The 8,048-nt window shown below is 44.5% G+C and overlaps 1 long non-coding RNA gene across 1 annotated transcript; it reads right to left on the reverse strand.

Annotated features, from left to right (window-relative positions):
- Nucleotides 1–3,164: 3,164 nt before the first annotated feature.
- LOC144103945 (uncharacterized) lies at nt 3,165–5,350 on the reverse strand. Its single transcript, XR_013308386.1, has 3 exons — nt 5,129–5,350; nt 4,101–4,187; nt 3,165–3,356 (listed from the first exon to the last, which is right to left on the reverse strand). It is a non-coding gene; the product is annotated as an uncharacterized LOC144103945 (long non-coding RNA).
- Between the last annotated feature and the right edge of the window lie 2,698 nt (nt 5,351–8,048).

Genomic DNA, 8,048 nt, shown 5'->3' on the forward strand with positions numbered 1-8,048 from the left:
ATGCATAAATGATGATGCACCACAGGTCTTTTCTCCTCCAACTGCACCAACAACCCAAAGTGTCATTAAAAACTTTAGGTGCTCTTTGAATGACACGAGAAAGTTTTACTGGGTGAAATGAAACAGTTATGATATTAGTGTGGCCACACCTGGATGTGCAGGTAAAGCAGTCAGACCCCATGACACAGCACAGCTGTGCAACAAGAGGCAGTGATATTCTTGCTCTCTGCAGTAAAATATTGAGTTAGGAACATCATCATAAGAATCAGAAGCATTCAAAGCAAATAAAAAAATATAGACACTATACCACATGCAAAATGGTTTTGGGGCGGTTGGTTCAGCATTTTCCAAAACAGTGCTCGAAGAAACAGACAGAAGGATGAGAAGGACTACACACATTGCACTGAATTAACAGAGGAATTTTATTCATTAAGCATTATAATGTACACAGTGCAGAAAAAAGAGCCAACAATCAGTCCCGTCACATGCTCCATCATTATTTTCATCTTATCCTTCAAGAAATACCCTTTGTTTCACTAGAAGCGATAGCAATGCTCTGTTCACGCATGTGTCTTTGTAATCAAAGATTATATGCAATACAGTGATAGTTGACTGAAACCGAGATGAAAAAGCACAGGAAATTATTGAGCGTAAAACAATATTTGATTATAAAGACACATGCAAAAGTAGCACCTCCCTATCACTACTAGCAGAAGAGGCATTTTTGGAAGAGGGAAGATGAGGGTAACGATGGAACGGGACAGGACTGATTGTTGACTGTTTTATCTGCATTCAACATCTAGAAATGCTTCATGAATAAAATTTAGTTGCCAGTTCAACATAGCGTGTGCGTCATCATCATCATTCTGTCCACATCTTCCAGCATTGCCCAGAATAATATATACCAAAGCTGAAGTACATCCAGCACACGAGGTTTTTCTCATGGGTTGGCCCGTACAAAAACTGCAGCTTTTTTGCTTTTCATTACAACATTCAACACACTGACCGCTCTCGCTACGCCAGGTAGCCTGCAGACTGTCTTTAACCTTTTATAAGGTACAAGCTGCACGCATGTCTCACCATGGCCGGTCTCGAGGGGAACGTGTGCTCTATTTTTTATGGCCTGTGCAAAGGGGTCTGTTTCTGCCTCTTGCCACATCGCGGTGGGGTCGCCACTGCCCCACCGCTGCATCCGCTATTCACGCGGGAGGGGAAGGTGCGTTCACTCCCAGTTTGGTTCACGTCATTGGTAACCATCAGGCCCGTATGTTTCATCCTTTGCACTGTATGTAAATACTGTGAATCAGGCCCCTTTCCTTTGTTTTGCCATACGAGAAATCTGAAACGAATTAATGTTTGTGCATGCTTGCCTTCAGTCCGACTGTGCATGATAGCATGTATTCTTCAAGCACAAATGTCAACCGTTCTACACTTTGCTTTTCACAAAAAGTCAAGACTCTCAGCCTTTGTAGTTCATCTTCTGGCAGGTCTGCATCAGTGTGCAGAATGACGTGCCATGTGGAGCATTAACATGGCAATTTTCATAGTATAAAGAATTCTGCAGCATTAATATAGCTCCTGAAATTTCAAGCACAGCAGCTTTAGCTTTGCGAAACTGTGGTATTAGCAAGAATTCATGCTGCACCCAAGCAAAGTGCATCATATAATTCGTGAATGGAATGGGCACTGAAAAGCTCCAACACTGGCCACAGGAGCGCGGTGCGATGACAGCACGTTGCACACACGTAACGTCCAAGAGGCATAGATCTGCTCCTCTTGGAAAGGCATTTTGAAGTTTGCTGGTGTCTCACGACCTTCCATTCCCCCAGATGGCAATGCATAAATTATTTGTTGAAAATAACTGCCAGCACGAGCTAACTGCCAGCAAGTCAAAATTCGGAACTGCGCTTTGAATAAAATCGGCCTTCGCTAGAAAACACTTATCTCAGTTGCAATGACAGCCAGTGTGACAAAGTGTATTCTCCTGCATTTGTACAGCCTCCTCATCCCTTTTGATAAACCTCCCAAGAACATGAACTTTACTCATATCATTAAGGAAGCGAAGATACACCCAAAAAGATTCTTCTCAACCTAGCGTAGGTAAATTAAAGAACACTGCAATGTTTTATGCTAGTTTGCTTAGCTTAAGATGTAAGGAGCTGAAAATTAAGGTTTGCGATGCTGACCTGTTAATAAGTGCCTGAATTTAAGCAAAAAATAGAGGGCAGTGAACATTCAATCGCGCGCACGGCTGACCATAATCTCAGCCCTTCTTTTAAAAAAATGTTTAAATGAAATATTTTATTGGTAGCTTCTTCAGGGTATGCTGCAAGTTAAAAGTATACGTCGACAGCAAAATAGGGCGCTCTTTATTATTGCTTAAACAATTCATCGGACATAATTTCTGAAATTGCAATACTCAGTACGCGTCACTATCTGTGCCAGCACACAAAACTTGTACTTTTGCTTTCTGGTGATGTTAGGCAGACAAGAATGCCTACAAGCAAACTTGCGCTTAACCCGAAATCTGCTCATTGGGAAAACTCATGTCCTCAAACATCTTGCAGTTCGGCGGCAGCAATAACACCAACATTACAGCTTTTCCTGATACTTGCCAACACATTATTCATTAGTATTCCTTCGAGGTATCGATACAGGTCTCTCGTTTAGGGAAGTTGTGAGGTATATGGGGGTAAAATAATTCAGGACACGTGAAAAGTGATATCAGCATAATGAAGTATTATATACTTTGCCCCACAATATTTATTTGACAGTCAAATGTTAGTGTATGTGAGTCTGACTACGCTCTACAAGTATCGTCTCAAGCCAGCAGCCAGTAATGGCAGTATAGGATTTACCACTCGCACGTTGCGTACACGTTTGCCCCCGATGGTACATTTTCATGAGGTGAGCTTCAAAACTCACTATCGGAGTTTTCCTTTTCTTCCCCTTAGCATTAAGCATCATTTAATCATGGACCATGAGACGTGCAAGAAAATCAATCATCAGAGTACTTCCTTCTGGATGAGGAATGAGTGATTCCTGCTTTTAAATATTTTCACAGAGCACATTTTGTGATGAATCTGTGCGCATGTGGGCTGCACTGAAGACGTGCAGGCTCAGCATTCTGTTTTTTTTAATTTCGGTGTTGCACTCACCATGAACCAGTGGCAGACAGCACGAACCAGGTGAATGCCACCCACTACCGCAGATGCAGGAAGGGAGCAAGCGGTCGGGTCTTCACGCCTCTAGCAACAGCAGACGAAGTAACTTCTGGAGAAAAACTCCCATTGCTTCTGCGGTGATTGTAAAGGCCGCAGGAAAGAGCGAAGGGGTCCCCTTGACACCAGCTTGGCCTGATATGCATACAAATGGTAAAAGTGCATTCAGAATGGTTCTGAAAATCCAATGACATCATTTTCAAGCCGTTTTGATCACACGTTTTGTAAAAGAATGGTGAACACATTTGCACCAATGACTTCGTTTCTTTTAAAAAGACCTAAAATGCGATGCCTATGTTTTATCTACCTATAGAACACTTGCGATATATTTGAAGATTGCTTTGAGGCAGTTTACTGATGGAAAAGGTTGAAACTGTCAACAATTTTTCCAAATTTCTTTTCCCACCACTGCGGGCCACATCAAACTGAACAACTGTAACCCTTATTGATGTACTTCATGTCTACCCCTCATGTAATAATACCCTGTAATGGGGCCTATGAGTATGAATATATAAATAAACAAGTAAATACCCATGCTTGTAAATACACACAGAACACCAGGGGGACCATTACCAAAGAGAAAAACATTCTGAGTGGTTTGTTTTATTGTTAGGTACTAATGAGCATGTAAATTATGTTATGTAATGTATCATAATCGTTTGCCGGCACTTGAAGCAAAAGGAACGCAAATCCCCAAATCCTACAAAAAGTTCAACATTTTTCACATACTGTAATGGCTGAAATGCAATTCGTTTAAACCAGCATGATTATCCAATGTGTACTGAAATCCAAAAGCTTATTTAAATGCTGTCCTGATACAAGCCATAAGATAACACTTTGTCGGAATTCACGCGATCCTTTTCATTCCATACAACTCACAAAGTTTACTTTTACGAGTAGGCAAGACCCGTGCTGTAGGCTCCAAAGTGGATGCAGACGAGCCGCATGCGACGAGCCACGATCCACCTGCGAACACTCGTTATTAGAGAGCATAGTGATATAAGAAATGAAAGAATGTGTCACAACATTGATTTCCCTCAGTTATGAATAGAGAAATACAGAAAACTAGGATAGTTAACGCAATCAGCTCCCCTAAAATTGCAGTCTGTCAACACAAGTACTTCTGTTATCATGACAACTGCCAAAACCTGTTAAAGCACCTAGTAAACCCCAGAAAAATAAAGGCAGCACACACAAAATGCGAGCATGAGTGAAAGTATTCAGCAAGCATTAATTACGCATTGTAACACGCAACAGACGTGACACCCTTTATATTCCAATCATGATGAAAATTTACAGGAGCAAAAAGACGCAGAAACACAAAAAGCTTGACAAATGAGTGTTCAATTTTTAACCGTGATTAGCAAATGGTAGACAGACTTACGCTGAAGCTTCTCCACATACTAAAAGCCTGTAAAGAGAAGCCCATTCCTGTATATTATGGCATTCCTTTTGTGAAAAGAACCACACAGGAGAAGTGAATGGACATGCTCCGAATTATAATGCATCTTTTTAGCTAATGATAAGGGTTGCAAGCGAATAACTCCCCGAGTTGCACAATCGCAGCATTTGAAAGCTGGCCTGCAAGTACTCTCGTTGCCGCTTGCTTTTGCACTAACTGAGATATTTTACATTGTGTCAAATAGGCGCACAAAAGTTTCTGTTCAACGGATTCGTAACAGGCATGCGGCATATATCATAATCGGCGACAGCTTTCTGTGGCTGCGAAGCAGAAAATACGAGCGCGAAACGCCGGCTCTCACAAGCGCGCTGCACGCACGCGCTCACGAACCAACGACGCAAGCTTGTGAGCCGGCGTTGAGAGTTCGTAGCTTCCGCTGCATAGTCACTCCTTCAGAGGAAACTTCACAGAAATCTGCATCCGAGTCTAGAGAGAATATTCTTACCTTGAAAACTCCGTTCGTGACGAAGTCAACGGCACCGAACCATTGGCGCAGACATCGGCACAAGACCTGCTACACAATGAGCACATTCTATCACATAAGAAGCACATTAACAACGTCCATGCACTGCGATTTCAAAACTGAGACTGTGCACCGAGTTCTTTGCGACGACCTAGAACAAAGGGGACACTGATTGGAAGAAGCTTCGTCGGCTGCCACTGACCCTGTTTGCCATGTACGGCGCGTTTACAGCGGTACGGGAACCTACACTCTTATGTGGTTACATACGTGCACGAGCCACACTACAATGCAGGACGGTACTGCACAAAACACTGAAAACCCGTCCTCGTTACACCGGCGCAAATAGCGGCGCACGCCATAATAGACTTGAAAATAACGTCGACGGTAAAGTGACGGAGGTGACGAAGCCCTCTGGCTGGCCTGGCTCCCTGCCGGGCAAAAACGCGATGCAGAGTTTCAGTTTCGGTGTTTTGCGAAACAACTGGTATTTCTTCACGACGGGCACAAGGAAATTTTACACGCAAACTTTTGCTGGTAATATACCGCTTTCGAGGGCGCAAAATGCCAGCAGCTACTAATATCGCGAGGAAAAGATAACGATGCAACGATATTTTTATACTTGGATGGCGGTTCAGAATTAATGCTTGAAGAAACAGTGTCTTGATAGATCCGCAACGCGCATTCACGCGGTACGAATTCTGTCTACTATTTCGTTTGCCCTGCGGCTGTCGCCGTCTTCTCTGTCTCTTTTTTTCTGGGGGGAGGGGTCTGCGATGCATCTATTGGGATGTTTAGTGCATTCCACAGTTTCTTAGCTGCAGTCTCTACGTTATAGAGACGAGCCGTCGTTCGAAATTATGTTTTCGTAAGCCGCAAATAGAGAGTGTAGAAGTCAGCGTCGAAGTGGTAGTATAAAGCCCGCAATTCCTCGAATGCAGTCAACTCGCGCGTGCGATGCAGATATCCAGCTCGAGCACAGCAGGTTCAGATTTGATGGCGCTGCCAATTACACGATCGCTAGCTGCCCTGCCTCGGTGTGTGCCGGCTTACCTGCCAGTCGGAATTTAACACGACACATCAACGCTATGGGTTCCCGCATGCCCAGTATCGTTTGTTCTGTGCCCACCTAACCTCCCAACATTTTATGCTCCCAGCATCAAATGCGTTCACATGGCCACCATCGTGTCCGACATGCCCAGTTAGCTTCCCAACAAATGTCTGGCATTGCCACCACGTTCCAGTATGGACGTCTTTCTTCCCGGCATGCCCGGTATTATCGCGACCATGTCCATTATGAATGCCAGCATAAATCATGCTGGTTTTTCCGATAGGGGTGTGAAGTGAAAAACGCATAATGTATGATAACGGCACCAGCAAGCAATGCGAAGCATATACCTTCTCCCCGCGTGTGTTTCCCGGTAAAGATTGCGGTGGCGTTTTCGTGTCGTTGTCTTAAGCAAAAACGCCAGGATAAAAATTGAATGAAAACAGCATAGCTTCGCTCTCCAACCACCTTCACAGCGTACATTGGATCCACAGTTTTTTTTCCGTAACCCTCTGTTACAGCACCTCTGTCTTCCTTTCGTCTCTCAGTCCCTCCTTTATACCGTACCTTTCAGCGCGGCTCAGGTGTCCACCAAGATGTGAGACAGAAACTGCGTCATTTAGTTTCCCCAAAAACCAATTTCCAATTTTCCATGAACCCGCCGCGGTGGCTCTGTTGTTATGGCGCTCGGCTACTGATCCAGAGTATCCGCGTTCGAACCCGACCGCGGCGGCCGCGTTTCGATGGAGGCGAAACGCAAAGGCCCCCGTGCGCTGTGTGATGTCAGTGCGCGTTAAAGATCCCCAGACGGTCGAAATTTATCCGGAGCCCTTCACTACGGAACCTCTTTCTTCCTTTCTTCTCTCCATCCCCTCTTTATTCCTTCCCTAAAGCGCGGTTCAGGTGTCCGCCGAGATGTGAGACAGATATTGCGCTGTTTCCTTTCCCCAACAACCATGGAGGAAGGAAAACTCAGGAGAGGCCGTCGCTATCCAAAGCTCCACAATAAAAGTGTTCCGGAAAACACGTGTTTTCGCAAAGACTACTTCTTTGGCCGACGGCGCCGCCAGTAGAACGCTGGGCGTAGCGGCGTCGTCTGTTGCAGTGTCTGCTGCGCATGCGCAAGCGCGCTGAGACGGCGGCCGTTATGGTGGCTAGAGGGGGGAGTTGAGAGCATCGTATGCTGAGGATTGAAGCAGGCAGTCATGACAGTGGCGGTGGAGCTGCTGTCGTCCCTCAGATACGGAAATAGGCTACAATATGAAAAGAAGGCTACAAGGAAGCAATCTCGGTTATAATCTGTGGTATGGATAAGGCGGGATGGTTATTGAGCACCTACTACCGGGTTTAATGTATGCCGACGGTATTGTACTGTTTGGAGATAGCTAGGGAGATATGCAAACTCTGGTTAACTGCGGTGCATATGAAGGAGACACTCTAGGTTTCAATTCTAGCGCATCTAAGTCGGGTGTGATGATTTTCAACGATAGAACTGAGGAGAACTTTAATGAGACAGGTTCTTCTCCTCAGTTGTATCGTTGAAAATCATCACACGTGACTTAGTTGCGGTAGAAATTACAATGCAATATAGTGCCATCAAATACCCCGATTGGCCAAATACAAATATCTCGGGGTGTGGGTAAACGAATGCCAGATATACACAGAAAAGCACAAACAGTCTCATAAAAAAAGGGCGAGGAGATGCCGGGATAATGAAACATAAGGCGTTATGAGTGTACAACAAATATGAAGTACTGAGAGGTATTTTGGTAAAATAATTGTGGTGCCGGTGCTTGCTTTCGAAAATGTGGTTATGTGCTTAAGAGCAGAAGTCCGGTCGAGATTAGAAGTAAATCA

The sequence above is a fragment of the Amblyomma americanum genome, chromosome 1, assembly GCF_052857255.1.
Source record: "Amblyomma americanum isolate KBUSLIRL-KWMA chromosome 1, ASM5285725v1, whole genome shotgun sequence".
Classification (NCBI taxonomy): Eukaryota; Metazoa; Arthropoda; class Arachnida; order Ixodida; family Ixodidae; genus Amblyomma; species Amblyomma americanum.